Genomic DNA, 24,855 nt, shown 5'->3' with positions numbered 1-24,855 from the left:
CTCTTTTACTCCTTACACTCAGAAGGGAGAAGGTGTGAAAGCACAGAAGTGGGTACCAAGACTGCATAAAGGCCACCTGCAACGTTCACTTTCTGGAATCTTGAAGATATCACTGAGGTCTCCTGTAGCATCTTTTTCACCTCTCTTATTTGGAAGGGTTGAGTGTCTCTGAGGTCACTGGCTATAACAACATTGGAAGTACTATTTTAAAATACTGGTTTTTCTTTTCTAGGAGAATTGGGTCAGATTTTCTTATTAGTATATAGTCTATGATTCAGAGCAAAGCACAGAGCTATTTTCTCTCCATCTTTGTGGGGTGAATAACACCCATGAGCCGTCCACTTCCCACCAATGTTGAAAAGTTGAGGGATTCAGGGACTAAGGCTGCCTCCACAGAGCATAAAACAAAGCAGGATTTGGGAGCTTTCCAGCTCATCTGATCTGAGTTAAACACAGGATAATTTTTGTTTTTACGTTTCATTTTTGACATGGCATTAGTTCGAGTTTTTAGGAAGGCTGACGGCAGTGACATTACTGATTGCTACCGATTTTCATTTGCTTTGTTGACTACTAGATTGGGTATTTTTAAGTGCCTCAGCTGGAATTTCTGGACCTCAAAGATTTTAACTTATTTTTTAAAAGACTGTTAAAGACTAATGTTCATTTGCTTATTTTTATATCAACATGTAATATTTTGCATAAAAGATGAAAGGAAATCATGCGGACATAGTAAAAATTTAGAACCAATAATTATACCATGATTTTCAATGTATCCAGTAGAGTTTTATACACTGGTGCAATTAGATCTCACCTCACCAATTTAGAAACACATAAATAAACCTTAGTAAGACTGTCAAAATCTTTACATTGTTCCTCCACCCCCTGCTTTAACTTATACAAGTTCACTCTATGTTCTCCACAGAATTTTGTTTCATTGTAATGAGCTTTTTATGATTAAAAATCATTTATTGCGAACTCCATCACTCTTTTGGCAGCAATACACTTTATCTATTTGTTTATTTGTTCTTTGTGTAGGTACTGGAACTTGAACTCAGGGCCTGGGCATTATCCGTTATCTTTTTTACTCAAGGTTGGCATGCTACCACTTAAGCCAAAGCTCCTCTTCTTGGTCTGGCTTCAAACTACAATCCTCAGACCTCAGCCTAACAGTTAAAAATTTTGAAGTTTTTCTTAACTATGATCTTTAAGACTGAATTTTGGGGACAATTTCTGCTGTGTAGAATTATCATAATTTATTACAATCATTATTGTATAATCTATCAAAATAATAAAATTAAATAAAATTGTAATTACCATATTATTATTCCATACAATAACACTTCTTTTCATGGGAAGTTCCATCTTTTTTTCTTTTTCTTTTTTTTGCAGAACTGGAATTTGAATTCAGGACTTTGTACTTGCTAGGCAGGCTCTCTATCTCTACAGCCACACTCTTAGTCCTAGGAAGTACATTTTTGACAGAGAAATTAAAACTTTTTTAATTTGTTCCTTTTATAGCCAAAACTAAACAAGTCAAGAATCAATTTTATTTGTGTTTTAACAACTGTAGTACTGATACATCTTATTTACTTAATAAATTAGATGGAAATGATCACATAGGTGTATCATCAAAAATTATTTAACTAGAAGAAAGCAAGGGAAGGGTGGCATTTTCCAAGAAGAAACGTACTCATTACCTGACTTATGTAACTGCAAACCCTCTGTACATCACCTTAATTACAACAATAAAAATTTAAATTAGAAAAGTTATGAAAAACTGATCAGATGGCAAGTCATTTGGGCTCTTACAAGCACCTAGCTTAACCTAATATATTTAGAAGATGTTAGACTAGAGGAATATAAACAACATAATTTAAATGGTATTTTCTCTACAATGTATTTTTAAATAAAATGATCACAGTTTATCACAGTTTAAATGTTATCAAAACCTTCAATCTTGATATATAGTGTTATTAATTTGTAAAATTTTCATATAAAATGATTGTTTAGTCAGTCATCATTACTAAATAAAGTCTCCAGATCAGATTTATGTGGTTTTTTTGGTTTTGATTTTTGTTTCTTGTGCTAGTCTTGGGGCTTGAACTCAAGGCCTATGTTCTGTCTCTGAGCTTCTGTGCTCAAGGCTAGCATCCTATCACTTGAGCCACACCACCACTTCCAGCTCTTACACAATTCGTTGGACATAAGAATCTCCTGAATTTTCTGCCTATGCTGGCTTCCACTCGAGATCCTCAGATCTCAGCTTCCTGAGTACTAAGATTACAGGTGTGAGCCACTAGGGCCCAGCTTCCAGGTTTATCTTTTTTAAGAAAGCCCAACTTCACCAGGCACCAGTGGCTAACATCTGTAATTTCTGCTGCCTAGCATGCTGAGACTAGAAAGAGCACAGTTCAAGGCCAGCATGGGAAAAAAATTCATGAGACCTCATCTTAACAGAAAAAGCTCCTCCCATTCCAGCTACAAGAAGAAGTATAAAAAGAAGAATCATGGTCCATACCCATGAGGACAAAACATGAAGTCCTATACCAGAAATAACTAAAAAAGGGATACAGACATGGTTCAAGTAGTAAAGCACCTGCTAAGTAAACATGAAGCCATGGTGTTCAAGCCCCAGTATGGCCAAAATATAGATTTTTATATTTCAATTGAAACCAACTTGTTAATTTATTTACATAATTTCACTTCTAAATTCTAATTTTAAAATGCAATGACAAACAAGGATGTCTGCTCATGAGTTTACACCTGGATATAAAAAAAGTACTTTTGCCTCCAGTGCTTTAGTTTCTTATCAGCATTCTTATCATTGGTCCCAGCGTGCAGGTTTTAGGAACAAGGGCAGATTTTTTTACTTTGCAGCTTTTCCTAGCCTCAAATTCACAATGGTCTCCATCTCTACAGTGCTGGGATTATAGGCATATGACACCACACTCAGCTCTTACATTTTTTTTTTTTGAAGATAGTAAAGGTGTGCAAAAGCCAAGGCCATTAAGAGAAAAGTGTCATCCCACCAGATCCTTAAAATCCATCAGAACCAAGAACAACCCCAAACAGGTAAATCACATCATCTCCTCCTCCTCCTCCCCCTCCTCCTCCCCCTCCCCTCCCCCTCCCCCTCCCCTCCCCCTCCCCTTCCCTCCCCCTCCCCCTCCCCTCCCCCTCCACCTCCTCTCTGCATTTCCTTCTAGGAGCACATTTACTTGTACACATGTGCGCATGGCATAGGGAAGCACAGAGGGCCCTCTCACAGGTACTGGTGCTCTTGATGGGCACCGTGCTCTTCAATGCTTTCCCTAAATACAAGAAGGGGACCAATGGTCCCTTTGTCAGAGGAGTGGGGTGGGAGGTGGATGGGTTGCACCTCAAGACAATGCACCATTGTAAGGCTCAGCATGAAAAGGACATCTGCTAGGAATGCTCACCCCCATGCATTTTCTTGTTGATGAATCTTAAGAAGAACAAGTATGGAAACTGGAGGCCAGAATGTATAGCACTGAAAAACCAGTCAGCCCTTCTTAATGTCTGTCTAGGGGTGAACACTGGACAGCTTGGAGAGCACACAGGTGTCTCCATGTCCTCACTGCTTAGCTTACTTAGTACATGCTAATATTCATAATGATACCACACTGGAAGATTTTGCATTTTCATGACACAAACAATCTCTTATATAAATAATCCCTTCCATGGGTTACAGATTGCATACCTCTGTGTAACCCCACTTCATTCATTGTTCTTTTTTTAGAAACAAAAAAACATGTTATCTCAGAAAATATGTGGTAAGCATTGACCTTTCGCAAGACACTGTGGCTAAGCCAAAGATAAAGGCCATACAAAATAGCTTATATTTTGTAGAAATGGGAAGTCTTATATGCAAATCACATAACTATAACATAAATTCAAAATTATATGTGTGATATGCCATTAGTTAAGGCTTGAAGACCCAGGTCACAAGGATGAATACAAGCAAGAATAATAAGCGAAGTCATCACTGTTGCTAGAATTACAACACAAAGGACTTGTCTGGTGATTTTCTTATTTGAAAGGTTGTCCTTTGCTTAAAGTTTTTTGATTCACATGATCCACTTGCATTTATGAGTATTTATATAAAATGAATAGACCTATTTACTATCTATGGAGCAGATTGAACTGTGTTTTTCTTCTGTTGAGAATGTGCATATAGCATCACAGTCTGTCAGTTCCATATTTATATGGGGAATATTTTCAGATCAATCTTTCCTCCCTGACTTGAGAACACATTTACTTTTATTTCATGAACTCCACTTCAACCAAAAAAATTATTTTAAAGTATCTGATGCTGAGTCAGCATACAAGTCTACATTTTATACCTGTCAGGCTGCATATAGATTTTTATAAGGTGAACAATGGTTGTATTTAAGTACTGATGCAGTAATCTTGAAGTCTTCTGGCAGTATCGTTTGGAAACTGAATCCATAAATTTTATTAGTATTAAATGTTTCTAATGGGAGTTGACAAATATTTGAATGGGATAGCTTTTTCTCTGTACTTGGCAAAGAGAGGGGGAAGAAAAAGTCCCTTATTACACAACGAGAAATGCATTAATGTTCAAGTTCATTCATCTCAATTTTGCACAAATATAATTTAAGACCTTTTACAACTGTTGGTGAAATTACAGTGTGCTGCAGGGAAGTTACAAAAATTTTATGGGCCTCATAAAATTGTCATTGTATTACCATTATGGGGTGCTGAGACAACATAGATATTTGTAATACCCATACTCCACGCCAAACTAAAAAAAGGAGACAGTTTGATTGGAGACAAATGCTGAACAGGGCTAACACATGAGGGGTTTTTGTAATTTTTATTTACTTATTTTTCTTATTTATTGTCAAAGTGATGTACAGAGAGGTTACAGTTTCATACGTTAGGCCTTGGGTACATTTCTTGTACTGTTTGTTACCTCTTCCCTCATTCCCCCCTCCCCCTTCCTCTTTCCTTCTCTTCCCAGTTGGTTTACACTAAATGGTTTTGCAAGTATTGCTTTTGGAGTTGTTTGTCTTTTTATCCTTTGTCTCTCAATTTTGATATTCCCTTTCACTTCCCTAGTTCTAATACCAGTATATACAAGGAAAATTTCCCTATTGTGTTTGGTATGAGTTGCAATTGCATGGGCATTTAGATATTGACTGTAATGCAGCAGATACGTGTTATCAAGCATGCCCTGTAAATGAAGAAGTGTTGAAATAGCTACATAGTACCCTCAGATAATTTTAAAAACAGTTTCCAGCTGAGTATTTCCTTCTTTTCGACTAAGTTTTGCCTGCAGAACTCTGTCTGATGGCTTTGCTCTGTCCTCAATTTTAGTGTATAACCATGCTATCTCCTAGTTGTCCGTAGTCAGTGTCAAACTTTTTATTATTATTATTATTATTCTTTTTTGGCCAGTCCTGGGCCTTGGACTCAGGGCCTGAGCACTGTCCCTGGCTTCTTCCCGCTCAAGGCTAGCACTCTGCCACTTGAGCCACAGCGCCGCTTCTGGCCGTTTTCTGTATATGTGGTGCTGGGGAATCGAACCTAGGGCCTCGTGTATTCGAGGCAGGCACTCTTGCCACTAGGCTATATCCCCAGCCCAGTGTCAAACTTTTTGAAAAGAACAAAAGAAAGAATAATAAATATAGTCATTTTGAAGCCAGAGTTCAAAATAAATAGCCTTGCTTTGGGTCATGGTTTTTAGGCATTTCAGAAAAAAGAATGCCCTATGAAGAAGGCAAAAGACTGAAACCTTGTGGGTGAAAAAAATACAGTCTAGGAAGTGCTCGAAAGGAAACTGTGTCTTTCCCACGTGACTGTACCTTCTGCCTACCCCAGCCTTCATGCCTGAGATCTGTGAACAGAATCAATGGATCAAGTGTTTTCAGGTTCTCCCAGGAGGACAGTGGGGCATAGACATGTATTCCAGCCATGAAGGGCTAGGTGTTCACTCTGCTTCTTACTGGTTTTCAGCTAATGGAAGCCACACTGATATACTCCATTCTTATACCATGGTCTTTGCAATGGAATCCACAGCATCCTTCTCCTCTTTCAAAAAATTCGCTTGACTCAGACTTGCTAATTCCATTCTCCTTCATGCCATGGACTTAGAAATGGAACACAGACACACACTGCTAGCCCTTACTCTCTGCAGGGAGGTGGGATACTACAGAGAGAGAGAGAGAGAGAGAGAGAGAGAGAGAGAGAGAGAGAGAGAGACAGAGAGACAGAGAGACAGAGAGACAGAGAGACAGAGAGACAGAGACAAAGACAGAGACACAGACACAGACACAGACACAGACAGAGACACAGACACAGACACAGACACAGACAGAGACACAGAGACAAAGAGACACAGACAGAGAGACAGAGACAGACAGAGACAGAGACAGAGAGATGACAGAGAGACAGAGAGAGGAAGAGAGTTATCTCCTTCACTTAAAGTTAACTAATTATAGAGGTTATAACTATAGTTTACCACCTAACCTCATTCATTCTCACAAAGGTTATTCAGAGCTGGCAAGTAACCATGTGTACAAATAAACATTCTTGGACTGGGAAATCTTCTCATTTGGATTTACTCACTCACTCACTCACTTATGGGTACCAATCCTGGGGCTTGAACTCAAGGCCTGGGTACTGTCCTTGAGCTTTTTTGCTCAAGGCTAGTACTCTACCAATTGAGCAACAGCTGCGCTTCCAGCTTTTGGTAGTTAATTGGAGATAACAGTTTCACAGACTTTCCTATTCAGGCTGCCTTTGAACCATGATCCTCAGATCTCAGTCTCTTGAGCTAGGATTACAGATGTGAACTACTATGCCAGACATTCTTCTTATTTTAATACATATTTTGTTTTGAGATGCTTGTTCTAGGGTTTGCTTGTCAATGCAAACACTCATAAAGACAAGTTAATACCGTGGCAATATGGAGGTCTTAGTGTGCTCTAGGTGTTGCTGTTCACTTTCTATAATTATCCCCTCTATCTCCCTGCAGTTGTAGGAGATAGTCTACATTGTTGCTCTCACTTGATGGTTTTATCCCTTGGTCTATGTATGTCTTTACAACCACAAAGCATCTCTCATAGATCAGCCACTCCACACACTCTAGAGATTCATTCACACTGGGCAGTAGAGCAGTTACTAGATTGGCTGATTTACTTGCATTATTCTTTCTGAGTGGCTTGAGAGAGCTTACTTTGGCTATGTGATAAGTAGTCAACCCATACCGTTTCAACGGAACATTTCATTGCAATACTGTTCAAACCAAAGTATCTGGGGTGAGAAATACAAATGAGTGACACACTTTGGTCAAAGGGAAATTTATTTGGTGCCTGGTAAGTTTTTAGTTGAGGGCTAACTTTCATGTTTCTTTCAATCTGGGAAAGCATAATTTCATTTTAAGGAAAAAGAAAACAATCAATTGAATAAAAAAAACTCTTTATGAACAAGTTTCTGAGGGCTTTTTGGGCAAGAAGTGACTGTGAGAAAACAACTTTGTGGCGAGTTAAGTGTAAATGGTTCAGAAACATGCCGATTAAATTTCCTTGGAAATACTCTGGGAATTCCAAAATTAATGGCAAAAAAATACTTGGACGATGTGTATTTCAGACTTTATGGGTATTTTTTTTCTGTTTCCACTCTGTTGATTGTATTTTCCTCTACCCAAATGCTTTCTAGGGTGATCTCATTCATCTATTGTGGTCAGGATGCTGTCAGACCAAGTTGTCATTAATCCTGGTGCATTATGGGTGGCCCACCTGGTATCAGATGGTTTGTCTCTCTTACAGGGCTAGCTTTCCTTTCTGCTATTTGTCTTTCAATATAGGGAAGGTATAAAAATGAAAACAGAGCTCATGGTCTGTGCAAAGCTCTTAGGCTTTGTGAAAGTGTACCATCTTGACCCTGGAGAGATAAATGTGTGAGGTTTCTAGCTGAAACAAGATAAATCTTGTGTGTTTCTTACTTAGAAATTACCAGTGTGGTTATGGATGTCGTAAGGGTATCCATAAATTAAGATTCGAAAATTCTTACAAGATTTCCTCTACCTCATTCCCAAGCCTCAGATACTTCTTAACAGAGAGGGTAACAAAAAATCATAGATTCTTACCTATTGCTTTAAATAAACTTCTGTCAGCATGCTTTCGTCCTGTTTCTACCCCTCTAGTGAAGTTTCTGTTAAACAGTACTTTATTCCATTTTGTAGGAGTTTAAGATGATTTTCTTTTTTTCCTGTCCTTGGAAGAGGTTGGTTCTGGGACACTGGATTAGCACCATGCCTTCCTCTGTTCTGGACTGCCCTGGCTTCATCTCTGGAAACTTGGCACACATGTCTCTCTTTCTAAGGATGACAATGCTCATCCAGGATTCTTCCTTTTATGTCTTCAAGAAATAGAGTCTGTCATATTACTAGACTGCCTTAGCTAATTTAAATAGTTAGTTACATGATTAACAACAACAACAACAAAAAAACAATTTGCCTCATTCAATGACAGCAAAAGCACTGTAAGAAAGGTAGCTGCCTATTATAGCTTAACGTTTAGTTGGGGTTGTAGGAGCCCACTGCATGGCTGAGGGAGGATCTCTGTGAACCCTTGCCACAGACAGCTTAAGCAATAGGCAAGGTTGATGGAACCTAATTTAATACATGCAATAAGCACCCAAAGTGGTTGAACTTTAAGAACAGTGAGAGCCTGGGATGTTCTTGCATAGTGCCCCTCCCATTCCACCATTCCACTCCTCCCATCTCCTGGCCTTGTTTGCACAGATGTTTTGACAAGGACAAGGATGAAGATGCATTGAAGAAACACTACCCGAGCTAATGGGGTGGGCCATGCCCACCCTCAGTATACCAGCATAGGGACTGTATCCCTACTAGCCAGAAGTAGCTATCAGTATACAAAACAAGTTGTGTGACATTGGGTTATGTTTAGTACATGCTCAGATGTGAAGTACATGTAATATATAATGTAATGTATATTAAATATAATATATATCATTATATGTGATATAATGATTACAATGATATATATCATTATAATATATGACAATTACAGTATAAGCAAGAAGAAAATGAATAGGACTCCATTAAAGCTTGTATGTTTTAGCACAATTAGGTTAGTATTAGTCTATGAAGTTTATTGTGGCAAATTGTGATGCACATGGTTCTCATTAAAGCAGTCACTAATAAAAAAAGAAATATAATAAAAATCAACAGAGTAATGAAAAGAGCACACTAAATCTTTTTCTTAAAAATATAAGAGAAAAACAGAGGAACAAAATATTGGAAACCTATGGAAAACATAGCAAAATGGTACATGTGAGTCCAACTGTATCAATAATTGCATTGGATGAGAAAAGTCTAAACTTTCCAATCAAAAGGCAGATATTGTGAGAATGGGTTTAAAACAAGATTCAACCAAATATTGACTGCACAGGGAACATTTTAGATTCAAAGATGGTATTATAGGTTGAAAATCAAGGCTGAAAAAATGATAGGTCAGCAAAAGTAGCCATAAAAGTCCTGGACTGGTCATAGTGAGATCAAACAAGATTGAATTTATTTATGTATGTATACTTTGAGATATGTTCTCACTATTTTCCCAGAATGGTCTTGAAGCTGGGGTCTCAAGTGATTCTTCTGTGTAGGTGAGCTATAGGCATGCACCACTATGCCAAGTTCTTTTTTTTTTTTTTGACAGCAATCAATTTTTTTTTCATTTTATGGCTAGTTTATTTTTTTATTCAAATTTTTATTATCAAACTGATGTATAGAGAGGTTACAGTTTCATACGTTAGGCATTGGATACATTTCTTGTACTGTTTGTTACCTTGTCCCTCATACCCCCCTCCCTCCCCCCCTTTCCCTTCCCTGCCCCCCCCACAGGTGTTCAGTTCACTTACACCAAACAGTTTTGCTAGTATTGCTTTTGTAGTTGTTTCTCTTTTTTTACCCTGTGTCTCTCAAATTTGGTATTCCCTTTGAATTGTAAACACGGTTTCCAATATACTCAGATAAGATTACAGAGATAGTGTAGGTACAACCACAGGAAGGTGATACAAGAACATCATCAATAATAGAAGCTACAGATACACATAGGACATTGAAAGTAGTTACAACTGTGATATAACAATTGTTTCCATAACATGGAGTTCATTTCACTTAGCATCATCTTATGTGTTCATAAGGGTATAGCTATTGGGCCTTATGCCAAGTTCTAAGAAGGAATATACATAAGCTATATTACTAGAGACAAGGAGTGACCTTTTACATTGCTATAAGAATCAATATACCAGAAAACTACAGTAACTACAAATGTATATACATCTAACAACAGAATCTCAAAACAAACAAACAAAACCCCAGAACTGAACCAAGAAATTGGCAAGTTAACAGTTAGGGATTGCAATATCGTCATATAACTGGTAAAGAATGAAGGGAGGGAGTTCAGTGGTAGTACATGCATTTAGTATATATTCAAGGCCAGGGTTCAATTCCTGGCACCAAATAAATGATTAAGTAAGGTCCTCACAAAAAGCCAATCAGATCTTTGATTCTGTTTCCTCTGTTTGGAATTCTTGTTCCCCAAACATCTGAAGGACTCTCCCTCTGTCTTCTAAGTCTCTCCTGAAATATTATGTTTTTCTAAAAGAGGGCTTCCATTACCATCCTATGTAAATTCCTCCTCCTTTTCCCTCCAGAATTACGCCTCATTTTTCTTTCTCTGACCTAACAGTTTCACCATTTTTAGTGTGATAATGTATGTATATATAATGTGCCATTGAAACCACTTTTACACTACATGGATGAGGTGGCATACACCTGTAATCCCAGCTACTAAAGAGGTGAGACAGGAAGATCACCTGAGGCCAAGTGCTTGAGATTAGTCTGGGCAACATAGCAAAATGCCAGTCTTAAAAATGATCAGAATTTGCTATATAGCATATCTTTGTAAAAAGTTATTGAAGTGTTGTACATTTGTTGTTTATCACAGAAGATTAAGTTAGACAGAATACCTGACCTCATAGAGTTATAGTCAGCCAGAGTATAAGCAGAAGTTTGAACAAGTCAACACTATCTGCTTTTGAAGTTTCAGAAACAAAGAAATCATGTAATAGCTACTATATCCCAAATTCTTGCTTTTGAGAAACTTGCCTTCCACTGTAGGGGTCTTGGAGAAAATGAAAACCAATTATATAAAACATAAATAAATAAATATATATTTTACCATTGAAGTACTCTATTAGTATAGATAAGAGACACACAGAACTCATAAAACTTAACAACAAAAACAAAAATGGGCAAAGGACTTAAGTAGACTTTTTTTAAAACGAAAATATACAAGTGGTTAACATTTATATTTCCTTGGGGGAATACATAGACATAATATCTCATACTCTTAAGTATGGCTACTATGAAAAATATTTTTTTCAGAGAAATGGTGTTGTTATGGATGTGGCTTATTTAGGACATTTTGGGCACTGTTTTTGGAAATACAAAATGGACAGTGCCACTGTGGAGATAAGTATAATAGTTTTTCAAAAGATTAAACATATGATGCCTATCTGCTCTAGCAGTTGCAATCCTGGGTTTAACATTTATGGAAATGAAACTAAGGGCTTGCAATGGTGTTTGCACATTTACATTATATTCATAGCTGTGCTACTCATAAGAGCTAAGCCATGCAGGTAACCCTGAGGTCTATCAACAAATGATTGCATTAATGAAAATAGTGTATATAGATACACTGGAATATTATCCAGCATTTAAAAGGAAAAAAAATTCTGACACATGCTACCTTATGGCTGAACTAGGGGACCTGCAAAAGGCAATAGTTTAGGCACAGTGGATATTCACTGTAGGATCCCACTTCTGTGAAGTACTTAGAATAGCCAAAATCAATGGAGAGGAGAAGTATGCTTGCCAGAGGCTAGGAGAAAGGGAAGGGAGATCTACTGTTTAACAAATCTAGCATTTCTATTTCACAAGACACAAATTGTTTTGGAGAGCCAGTCACAATCGTGATGGTAGTGCACTGTGACTGCATTCAGTGTATTTACTACAATGTACTTAAAAGTGGTTACTATGGCATGTTTTATGCATATTTTATTACACTATAAATAGTGAAACTGTGAAGTCAGAGGAAGAAAAAAAATGAAGCATGAGTCTCCAGGGAAGAAGAGGAGGAGGAATTTATGTAGGGTGGTAATGGAAACCTTCTTTTATTAAAATAATTTCTGAGGAAAGACTTAGAAGACAGGGAGGGCCAGGTAGATATTTGGGGACCAAGCATTCCAAACAGAGGAAACAAGAGTCAAAGATCTAACTGGCTTTTTTTTAGGACCTGGAATGAGACCAATGTAGCTAGAACAGAATGAGTGAGCAAAAGCATAGGAGATAAGATCAGTGAAGGAATTGTGACCAGGTCATCTAAGACCTTGAAATATATTGTAAGCCTTTAGAATTTACTCTTAATGATCTTAGAAACCACAGGGCAGAGAAGGGATATTTATCAAGTTCTTATGATTTATTCTGGTCGAGGACAGACTAGGCACTGCAAAATTGGGAGCAAGGGGCAGAAACAAGTGGTTATTGAAATCTGGGTGAAATTACCCTGAATGGAGCCACCAGAGGTACAAACTCAGGGCATGGCTAAGTACATGAAAGAAGTCCTGCAATACTGTGACATTCAGGGCTAATAGGACTTACTGATGGATTGGATATAAGATGTGGGAGAAAGAAGGAAATCAAGATGATGGCAGGACTAGGTTATGAAGCAAATATGTATGTGGAAATGTGTGTGCATGTATCTTAACATAAAACTGAAAGTAGTATCTTATGAAATTAGTCAGGTCCTGGTAGAAAAGAAAGGCAGAATGGGATAACTGTGCTTTCTTCACACTGAATTTAGGCCAGATTCTACATAGCTAGTTACTTGTTTGTTTGTTTTTTAATTAATTAATTTATTTTCAAAGTGATGTACAGAGGGGTTCCAGTTTCATATGTAAGGCCATGAGTCCTTCCTTCCTTCCTTCCTTCCTTCCTTCCTTCCTTCCTTCCTTCCTTTCTTTCTTTCTTTCTTTCTTTCTTTCTTTCTTTCTTTCTTTCTTTCTTTCTTTCTTTCTTTCTTTCTTTCTTTCAGTCCTGGGCCTTGGACTCAGGGCCTGAGCACTGTCCCTGGCTTCTTTTTGCTCAAGGCTAGCACTCTGCCACTTGAGCCACAGCGCCACCTCTGACCATTTTCTATATGTAATGCTGGGGAATAGAACCCAGGGTTTCATGTATATGAGGCAAGCACTCTTGCCACTAGGCCATATTCCCAGCCCCAGCTAGTTACTTGTATGTGAGTGTGTCCTTGCTACCAACAACACAATTATGAAGGTTTCCACCATGGTTACCCAGGAAACAGCAAAGCACGTCCTTTAGGGCTTAGCCATACCCGGTGCTCTATTCCAGAACTCATGAACATGGCAGCTGCCATCTTTTGGGGTGGGGGATTGGGGAGTGGACTGGGGGGCGACTTTCAAGCCTCTTCTCCACCAGATGGCAGCACTGAAGCTCAGAGGCCCTCAGCACAGTCTCCTTGCTGGAAGAATATAAATGAGAAGCTTTGGGCCCCTTCTTCAGAGCCAGACTTCCAGACTCCCTTCTATCTCTCCCCTACCCCGACTGAAGGCACCTCCTTTCAATTTTCAGCCTTCTGGACTATAATAGAAGCTTTTAACATTATAATCCCTTGTCATATTGCTCATTCTTCTCCTCTAGGCCCAGCAAACCATTTCCTGGAAGCCTCTTGTTGAATTAAAAACATTTAAAAAATTAATTTGTGTTCATTAGCTTCCACAAATACATTCTCTTGGAAACCACACAGTTTTATAAATTTCATAGCGCATGACCAGTGAACTTAGTGAATATTAGTCACTGGAAGCCATTCTTGTTTACTCAGCCTCTCTTTCCTCTCTTCCCTTCCCTTACGCCAGCCCTCGCTTTGTGGAATGATAATAATACACAGAGAGCTAACTGGCCACAGAAGGCTTTAAAAACAAGGAGTAAAAGGATCTTTCTGAGATCACACCTGTTTTAAGATTTGTTATCCTTAAAAAGAAAAGCTGTAGGGATTCACTGGGCTCCTTCCTTGTAGCTCCCATAGGACTTTGCTATTAAACCGCAGGGAGGAGCCCAGGCTTCAGAGCACTTAGAAGTACTTATGTCAAATCCATCCCGTTCTTCCGGCCTCCGTTCTCCAACCCAGCCACCATTCCCAGGGGCTGGAGCACATTACAAAGCATTCAGTTCACATGAATGGGCACAAACAGACTTTTTCACCATTTCGTTATATGTCTACATTTGCAGGCACATCCTGTAGACGGCCTGAAACAGCCTTAATTTCAATTTACTGTCTCCCCCAGGACCTTGCCATTCTGCCGAAAATGGGAAACTCAATGGTGGTTTCTCCTCCTGACCTCTCACCCCAGCCTCCTTCTGCCCTCCTCCTCTTTCAAGGGAAAAAGCCGTGCTGAGAGAACATTTTGCTCAAGATGAATAGAATGAAGTTTTGATGTTTCTAACAGTGAGTATGATCTTTCATTAAAAAACAACAACATAACGAGCGAATTCTACCAGATTACTACATTTGGAAAGTCATCCAAGTCTGAATGCACAGCTCAGGGAATACCATCTAGGGTCTCCTTAGAATGTGATGATACATGAAAGCATGAAATACTAGTTTTACACTGTCAATTTTTTTTGTTCTTCTGGGGCTAACTGTATTTAACTTTTTATGAGCACAGATTGAAACTATGAACAAAAGTAGAAGTTATACTGAAGCCACATACATAGACCTAGCCTTTCACTTTCCCAGAAACCAGCTATCTGACTCATTATTTACCCAATTCTCTTGCCAAACCCTGTATATCTTCTTCACTTAGAGGTGAACAGAAGTCAACATTGTACAAAACAAACTTACTTTAAGTAGAAGAGTATCTTAGATCTTGAGGATTTAAAATCTTTTGCTTTCCTTTTTGATTTTTTAAAGATTTAGAATATGTTGGATGCAATACAGTAAACAGATTGTGTAACCCACTAATATGAGTCCTGAGGTTCTGATTGAACTGACTTTGAGAACTATAAATGGAGTAAATGGGGCCACAGGTCATCTATCTACTAGATGATGGAACCCTTGGGTTCAAGCATTGCTTTCGTTCGTTTCTCTGAAATCATCCTGGAGGAACAGGTTGAGGAGAGGGTCTCAGTAGCTGTCAACAGCATTAAGATTCTTTTTCTGCTTATTTGTAGTTGATCATAAGCATCAGGGACATAGGTGCTAGCATAGCCTCTAGGACTATAGGGTGTTTAACTCTGTGCTGTTTCTTGGTTGAAAAAAAGCAATAATAAAAATTGCTTCTATTTATTCTCAGAAATAAATCTTAGAAACACTTTGGCTTGGGCTTTGATGTGTAGTGAAACATTGCTTGGACATTCAAGGTGAAGATTTGTGTAGAGTGTGATTTATCAATGACTTTGTGAATTTAAAACTTAGAGTAAAATTCACATTGTGTCATGCATGCAGTTTTGTCTATCTTGACAAATGCTGAGAAGCATGTGTTTACCACCACTATAATGACATTGGACAGTTTCATCAAGCTCCCTAAATTCTCTCTATAGCTTCCTTGTAGTTGACCACTTCCTACTTCTTAGCAACTAATGATCTCTTTCTACCTCTGTTATTTTGCCTTTTCCAGAATGTCATGTAAATGGAAATGGGATTATGCAGGTTGGGCATGATGTTATATGCCTGTAATCACAGCACCGAGGCTAAGACAGGAGCATAGCATGTTCAAGAATAGTCTAGACTAGTGGGACTTACTCCAAAGAAAAAGGGGGGAATTATATTATTATTAGACTTTTCAGTGTAGCTTCATAATAAAATGCAGTTGAGCATTGTCTGTGTCTGACACATATCAGTATTTCATTCCTGCATTTTTGAGTAGTGTTTCTTTCAATGAATGTACTAGAAGTGTTAATCTGTTTGCCAGCTGAGGGGTATTTCATGAATAAAGCATTCATGTGAAAAAGAAAAGAGACATTGAACAACCAAGCTGGGAAAGGTAAATGGTTCCTTTGGAAAACTCTGGTTTTTATTTTATTTTACTGTTTTATTTTACTTTTTTGTGCTGGTACTGGGGCTTGAACTCAGGGCCTTGAGCTCTTGCTTGGCTTTTTCTGATCAACACTGGCACTCTATCAGTTGAGCCACACCTCTTCTTCCATTCTTCTAGAAATTCTGTCTGGTGAAGCTTTACTCACATTAACTTTTTCTCTCTCTTGAGAAAAGTAACTTTCAAATACATTAACAAGCTTTTCCTTTAGTGTCTAGGAAGACTTTTGACAGATGGAGCCATTTTTTAGAGTGAGCAGTTCTGGCGCCATTATTCCAGTCCTTACATGAAAAAAAATCCATCTTAAAATCCTTAATGACTGAAAATTAGAACCCAATTTTATTAGTGACATGACTAAGAAACCCACTGCTGATATATCCATCCTCTATTTTTAAGAAAAAGATCATCTTCCTCTGAAGATACATATCTCTAATAGCAGACAGAGTCATTTATCTTGAACGGTAGCCCCTACGTTCAGCTGTGTAACAAGTCATTGACTCACTGAAATGTTGGGAGCCTCTTCAGCCATTGTATGTCTCATTAGCAATATAAAAGTCTATTCCTTGGAAGAAATATTAACTGCTACCAAAATGAACTACTGTAGTATAGGACATCACTGCAGGAGCTTGCTCAGCTCATATCTTCTTCTGAAATGCTTCCCTCAGTGAGGGGTGCCACAGACCCATGAACTTTCCTATGTGTTTTGTTCCTAAATGAATGAAAAACGAGTTTATAAGAAACACAGACAGCCTTAGAACTGGGTTATATTTAAAGGGATAATTTCACAAGCCTAGTGAATATAAGTGGTAGCTGCCATGAACATACTTCCTGTAATGAGCAGGAAAGTTTGTGAGATTTGTACCTTCAATAAACTATCCAAAAGCCAGAAATGGAGCTGTGGCTCAAGTGGTTGAGTGCTAGCCTTGAGCAAAAAAGCTCAGAGACAGTGCCCAGGCCCTGAGTTTAAACTCTAAGACTGGCACAAAACAAAACAACACAAAAGTGTGCCTCCAGGTTGTTCATCATCTGACTATATTAGAGCTCTATTTTTGTGTGACTCACCCAGGCAAGACTGACACTAAGTCTCCCAGTTCAGTTGTCTTTCCTATACTTGTCTGAAAGATTTTCATCTTGAATCCAAACCCCAGTCAGCATATAACCACATCTGTGACATCTTTGTGATGGTCACAACCCTTGTTGATTTCTCTGAGATATAATTTAGGAGGGAGATTGACTCTGAGGAGTGATTAGGGAATGGTGGTGAGGGGCTCTGCCCCATGGTAATATATCTTGTTTTCAGCTAGAGGATGGGTACATGGGTATCTGTAAAGCATAATGGCTTATATCATTTTAGATTCTCAAATGATTTCATTAAAGATGGGGGTATATGATTGCATTAAAGAATTAAAGTACAAGTGTACTAATGGGGAAAGTGATTTGAATACTTGATACACTGGTTGCCTTATTCCTAGGAAATGGTAAAGTGTTGATGTGTGTTTGTGAAAGTTTGATAACGCCCCATAATGCCCATCACATATTAAATAAAGGGGCTTGATGTATCATAAACAGTCTGTGAATGTTAGTGATTCTCTTCAACTCTTTCTACTTCTTGAACTTCCTAGAGTGGTGTTTTGAGGTTTGTTGGAGTATTTTGTGGTGTGAGTTTTAAAAATTAATATTTAATTGGACCTTGCCTGATTCCATAATATTTGTCAATTTTTCTTTTCTTCCTTGACAGCCGGACTGTGTGTTATCCCTCTATGCTCTATGGCACCCTAGCATAGGGCTAAGGGTAGCTAAATAGGCTAATAAAAACATGCAGGTTGATTGATGGGAATGGTCTTTTCAAGGATTAAGTATATAAGGCCCCATGTTTTTTCACTCATCTGTGTCTGAATACCTGCTGCAAAAACCTGTGCATGTCTATTACTTTCCCCCCATGCTATGATCTATGAACAGCCACCTTGGGCTCCAAGTGGAAATATATGAACCAGCAGAGGACACGCTCATTCATAGGTTTTCCAGAGCCCCCCTCCCTGCACTTCCTCTTTCCATTCAGTATTGGAATGCCTCCTAATAATTCAACAACGACACACACACACACACACACACACACACACACACACACACACACCCCTTTCTCATAATCACCTGCATCACATATTAAGGAAAACCTGAGTTAACCAATTGCCCCACAGCCAAGCTTTAATAGTGGTAATCACCTTGCTCTGAGAAAGACTATTTCAGGCACTACTTAAAGCCACCATATGTGTAACAGAGTGTAGCACAGAGCCAAAAATCTCATCAGGAGCTAGCTGCACATCATCCATTTATCAGGCAGTCACCCAGCTCCCAAGCTGTGCCTGCCTCTGTGGTGGATGAGGTGGGGGGGGGGCGGAGGGTGCAGTCACCACACTGGCTCCAACTCTGAACGCTTGCTTGCCAACCACTCAAGCCGAGTCACATTTATCTTGTGAGTTCTGAAGATGCTAGGAGGCCCTGTACTTCTGAAGAGCTCAGGCCTTCTGATCCTGGACTCAGTTCATTTAATCTCAAGGATCTGTTGAGTACAACTGGCATTTCTGGGTTTGGTGTTCAAGCAGTGGAGGGAAAACAGCAGAAGAGAAAGGCAAAGATCAGAACAATGAGGAGAAGGTGTGAAGAACCCACACTTAGTGTGGCTAATTAAGTGTGGCTAATCATCTGTCTCCAGATGAATTATGAACTATACCAGAAAGGTAAGATCTAAAAAGACTCAAATCAGTCATCATGTAGAACTATTTTGTAGCAAGCCGACTGCATTTAAGTAATTTGAATTAAGAAATGAAATATGGGAAGCATTTAAGAGGGAAGGTATAGATAGAAGGCAGAGATCAATGTAAATCCTAAAGCTTCCTAGGCTCTAGTTTCCTTCATCTCCACCTTACGCTTCACTTTCTAAATTTCATCCTAACTAACCACAGTGAAAACACATACACTTCTGGGCCTGCCAGCACCACAAAGGCCCCATGTCCTGAGGAATTCTGTGTGGTCCAGGCTGACTTCTGTCAATTACCCCAGAGGCCAAACTAATTGGCTTGACGCTCAGATGAAAGAATCTATGTCCATACAGGAAAAGCCCCCTACAGTGACCATAACCATTAAACTTCAATTAGGAGATAGACAGGGAAGGTGCAGATGAGTCCGGGGTAATTACTAAGTTTTGCCTGACAGCTCAGTTCCTGGGGCCTGGGCCAAAGCAGGTGATTTTGAAAATCTGATCTCCCAGACAGCTGCAGACGGTGTAAAGGATCACACTCCGCTCCCAGCCTTCCACCACGGGCAGCTTTCTGTAGTGAGAGCCGGCCCCCACCTGCTTGGTGGTGGCCAAGCACACAGAGAGCCAGAAAGGATAGACAGTGACAGACTCAAGCCCAGAACACATTGGTGGGGGTGGAGGTAAAATGAGATGGCACCCCTTATTCCATCCATGCCTCAGGTGAGTTAGAAACTAGCCAAAGCTCATGGGCCTCATCCTAGAGGCTTGGAGAGATTGAACAATAAGACGGACAAGGCAATTTTCTGTAGGCTTCCTGAGGCTAGCATCTTGGCCTCCTCCAACACTGAGAGTGCATTAGGGGAGGGAGGGCACCATTAGTGGTGTAAGAAACACAATTTTGTCTGCTCAAATTCAAGTGTTGAGGCTCTGTCTCAAGGTGCTGGAATGTGACTATTTGGGGATAGGATCTTTAAAAAGGTAACTGACTTAAAATGAGGCTCTTAGGGTGGGCCTCTAATCCAATATACTATTATCTTTATGATTAGGGAGAATCAGGATAGATGAAGAGACATGGGGGAGGGGAGGCACATGTACTGGGCACCAGGGCACTGAAGTTCATCCATTGAAGAGGCAGCAGGAGGGTGACCTTCAGGGAACCTCACCCTGCCAAAACCTTGCTCCCTGACTCTTGGTCTCTAGAACTAAAAAACAAGTATGCCTCCATCTAAACCACTTGGTTGGTAATAATTGTTATGGCAGGTCTAGCAAAATAATGCATCTAGGTGAAACAACTATCTGCCAAACATTTACTATGTTCCAGATATTGTTTAAATACTGGGCATACAGATCTGAAAAAGACAGAATTATATCCCTATTCTTCTAAAAGGTTATATTGTGTAGCGGGGAGGCAGAGGGAGAGAATGTCACTGATAGGGTACACATTTGAACCCATTAATTTAGTCTAATTTAAGTTTTCAGACCAGGTGTCAATCTCCCAAGTACTGGTATCATCAGCATGTATCACCACACCTGGCTGAAAACATTAATTTCAGACTATAGAAAGGGTTGTGAAGAAGACACAGAAAGATGTAGTAGGACTGAGTTGGACAGCAGTGATGAGGAAAAAGCCTCTTAGAGAGGTGTTAAAGCTGAGATTTGAAAACAAGAAGATACTCTAATGAAATAGAGGAAGCAATCCAAAATTTCATATGGAACAATTAAAGACCCAAATAGCAAAAAAAAAAAAAAATCCTTATCAGGAAGAACAGTGTTGGAGGAATACCAATACCAAACTTCAAACTCTATTACAAAGCTATAGTAATACAAACACACAAGAACAGGCCTGAGGACCAATGGAATAGAACTGAAGACCCAGAAATGAACCCACAGACCTATGACCACCTAATATTTGATAAGAGAGCCAAAAAAGAATAGAATGGAAGAAAGACAGCTTTTCAACAAATGGTGCTGGCAAGATGCTTATATATCACTCTGCTCCAGAAACAATACCAAATGGATCAAAGACCTCAAGGTTAAAGTATATGCCCTGAAAATATTACAAGAAGGAATAGAAGAAACACTAGAGCTCCTTGGCACAGGTCAAAACATTCTTAATAAAGACCCAGAAACACAACAAAACAAAGAAAGGTTGGACAAATGGGATTGCATCAAACTGCAGAGCTTCTGCATGGCAAATAAGATTGTGTGCAAGATAAACAGAAAGCCCAAGAGTGGGAGAAGATCTTTACCATCCATACAACAGGCAAAGGCCTCATATCTAAAGTAAACTTAGAACTCAAAAAATTAAAACAAATCCTCAAATAATCAATTGCCACATTAATAAGTGGGCTACAAACTTGGAGAGAGGCTTCTCTGAAGAGGAAATAAGAATGGCCAATAGACACATGAAGAAATGCTCAACATCTCTGGCCATAAAATAAATACAAATCAAAACAACATTGAGATTTCACCTCACCCATTAGAATGACCATTATCAAGAAATATAACAACAGATGCTGGAGGGGATGTGGCCAAAATGGAACCCTACTACACTGTTGGTGGGAATGTAAAATTGTTCAACCACTCTGGAAAGCAGTATGGAGGTTCCTCTAAAGACTAAACATAGAGCTCCTCTATGACCCAGCAATCTCGATTCTGGGCATCTACCCAAAGGCTCACAAGGAAGGCCATACTAAAGCTACCAGCACAACCATGCTCACTGAAGCATTATTTACCATAGCTAAAATATGGAACCAGCCCAGATGCCCTTCAGTACATGAATGGATCAAGAAAATGTGGTATATATACACAATGGAATTCTATGCTTCCATCAGAAAGAATGACATTGCTACATTTGTAAGGAAATGGAAAGACTTGGAAAAAAATCATACTATGTGAAGTGAGCCAAACCCAAAGAAACATAGCCTCTATGGTTTCCCTCATAGAGAATAATTAGTACACGTCTAGGGTAGTCCTAGCAGAGGATTACAATAGCTCAATAGCTATGTACATATGATCATATAAGATGATATTAAGTGAAATGAACTCCAAGATATGGAAACAAGAGGGTTTTTTCATTATTGGTGTTATTTTTAATGTGCTATGTGAAATTATTTCTTTTTTCTTTTGTTTTCCTTTCCTATGGTTTATCCCCTGTTGTCACTTTGTTTGATTTTGGTACCCTGAGTATTGTATATACATTTATCTGAATTAGGGAAAGGAAGGGGAACATCAAAATGGTAAGACAAAGCATAAAGGGCAAACCAATGCAACAGTGATACTCACAAGATAATATGTTGGGAACTAACTGCACAACTTGGGGGGAGGGATTGGGGAGAGGGAAGGTGGGAGGAAAATGAGGGAGGGGATAACAAATTTGACAAGAAATGTGCTCACTACCTTACATCTGTAACTGTATGTTAGGCTCTGGCTATACCTTTAAGGGGCAGTCCTGAGAGGCCTGCCTCTTCTCCCGCCCTGGGGCTGCTTGGCTGTTATCCACTCCTACCCACTTCTGGGTCCAGAACTGGAAGAGGTAGCAGACCAGCCCCGCCTTCCACCTTGGCCACGTGTGTGTGTGTGAAAATGACGCCAGGCCAGGCCCAAGGGGCTGTCCTATGGGATGTGATGACCGCCCATAGAGAAGTTCTGTGACATCACTATGATGGGCAGCTTATCAGCCTATCGCTAGTATGCAGTTAGTCCCTCCCCTTCCTGCCACCATTACTGTTCTATAAACTCCTCTCCTGAGTAAAACCGGAGTGACTCCTGTGTCGTTCTTTAAGTGTGCGAGGGGAGGAGGGGTGTCTCGCGACTACGCGCCGCCAAGGTTTGCACATTAGGCCGCACTCCAGCTTTCCGCCCGGTGGGATGGGGCAGGATATGCACAAGGGGGAAAGGGGTCCCGACAACTGTAAATCCTTTGTACATCATCTTGACAATAAAATCACATTAAAAAAAAAAAAAGAAGAAGACACTAGCTATGAGAAGATCCAAGGAGAAGGAGATGCAAACGTCCTGGGACTGGAACACATTGAAAACTGAGGAGCAGAAAGCATGATAATGTGATTGAGGAGAATGTATGGAAATGAGTTTATGTCAACCTGAAAGGAGGATTAGTGTAGCCAGAGGCAGATATCTCTAGATCTACTCTCCTCAAACTTGGCAAAGAGAATTAAATATTCCAAGTTACAGGATGGCATGTATGGGGTTGACAAATGAATAGTCTTGAGGGAGGAATCTAAATTCCAGGAGCATGGTTAGGCTAAAGCAATACCTTTTACTTGATCAGAATCAATACCTCTTTTAACGGCAGGCATTTTATAAGATTGTTTTATTATTTGGAATCATTATTCATGATATGCTTTACCTGAACATGACCATCAAAAATCCATAGAATAACCTAGTTATAAAGAGAAGGAAACACTTATCAATAAATACATGTAATAAAATAATTGCTACACAGAGATATGCATTGCAGATGTTAGAAGAGGAAATGAAATGCTGTTTTCAGCTGACGGCAGACATCCTCATTCTCATATCTGCAACTTAACAGTTTTGCAAATCAAAAGTTGCTTTGATCTGGGTGCTGGCAGCTCATTCCTGAAGTCCTAGCTACTCAGGGGGCTGAGATTCAGCCAGCCTGGGGGGCAGGGGGAAATGCCAGGAGACTCCATCCCTTAAAATAGCCAGCACAAAACCAGTTTGGAAGTGTGGCTCAGTTGATTCATACCAGCCAACCAAACCAGACACACTTGAGGAAGAAGAAGTATCAGAGTTCAACTTTAGTATCAGCACAAAACAAAAAAGCTATTTTCAATCTTTCAGCTTCCCCACTTGATGTGGTAATGTCCTGTACCTTTGAGAGGATTGTCAAATTTGGGGATATTTCTATAAACCTTCTTTCAACTTTGATTTTAAGGTTACCTGGCATGATGGGTTTTTCTGCCATGTGCAATAACCTTTGAATTGTCAATACCTGTTAACCACTCTCCACCTCCTCCTTTTCCTTTGCGCTCTGTAGGAATATGTCACCCCATTGCCGAGCTCTTGACCCTTTAGTTGGCCTCATAGTGTCTGCTGCTAAAGTGATAAGTTGCTGTGGGAATTTTCTGAAAGTTCTCTGGAATTAACTATCTAACTGTAGCTTAATTTCTTTTTATGTAGACACATAATATTTGTGCCCACTTATGGGCACTGTATGATAATTTAGAACATATATAAGACTATATAGTGAACAAATCAAGACAACTAACATTTCCATAGCATCAAACAGTGACCATTTCCATGGCAAACAGAGAACATATTTAGTTATTTTGAATTAAATCATAAATTCTAGGCACTTGAACACAAGAACCAATTTCGTCTAACTTTATTTTGGTGCCCATTACCCAACCTCTCTTCATCACCCTGCTCCTTCCCAGCCTCCAGTGTCCATTATTCTCATCATCCTTTATGATCCCCACTTTCTTAGCCCCTCCCACATGAGTGAGAACAAGCAGCATTTGTCTTTCCATGTCTGGATTATTTCACTTAACAAGAAGTCTTTCAAAATAACTGTAACTTCATGATAAATGGAAGTGTCTGCAAATCACATAAGTGTACCTTACTACACCCAACTCTTGTCTCCATTTCCCTTAGCCAGAATCACAAAGGTGCCTGTGGCCCAACAGAAGGGGAAGTTATGCCAGACATTGAGTGAGAGTGGAAACAGAGGGTGGCCCTAGCTAATTTAAGATCTGGCTTTTACACAAGAAGTCATACCATCCTGGGAACACTTTTCCGGCACCTCTGAGGCATGCACTGCCAGGTAGAGGCCTGGAGCTTATATTTCTTTAGTTTGTGCTCAGGCACAAGATCAACACCAAATCTCAACTCCAAATGCCTATTGGAAAGCAACAATAGAATTCAGAACT

The sequence above is a fragment of the Perognathus longimembris genome, chromosome 11 (genome assembly GCF_023159225.1).
Source record: "Perognathus longimembris pacificus isolate PPM17 chromosome 11, ASM2315922v1, whole genome shotgun sequence".
Lineage (NCBI taxonomy): Eukaryota > Metazoa > Chordata > Mammalia > Rodentia > Heteromyidae > Perognathus > Perognathus longimembris.
The sequence above is the reverse complement of the archived record's forward strand: the minus strand, read 5'-3'. Positions refer to the sequence as shown.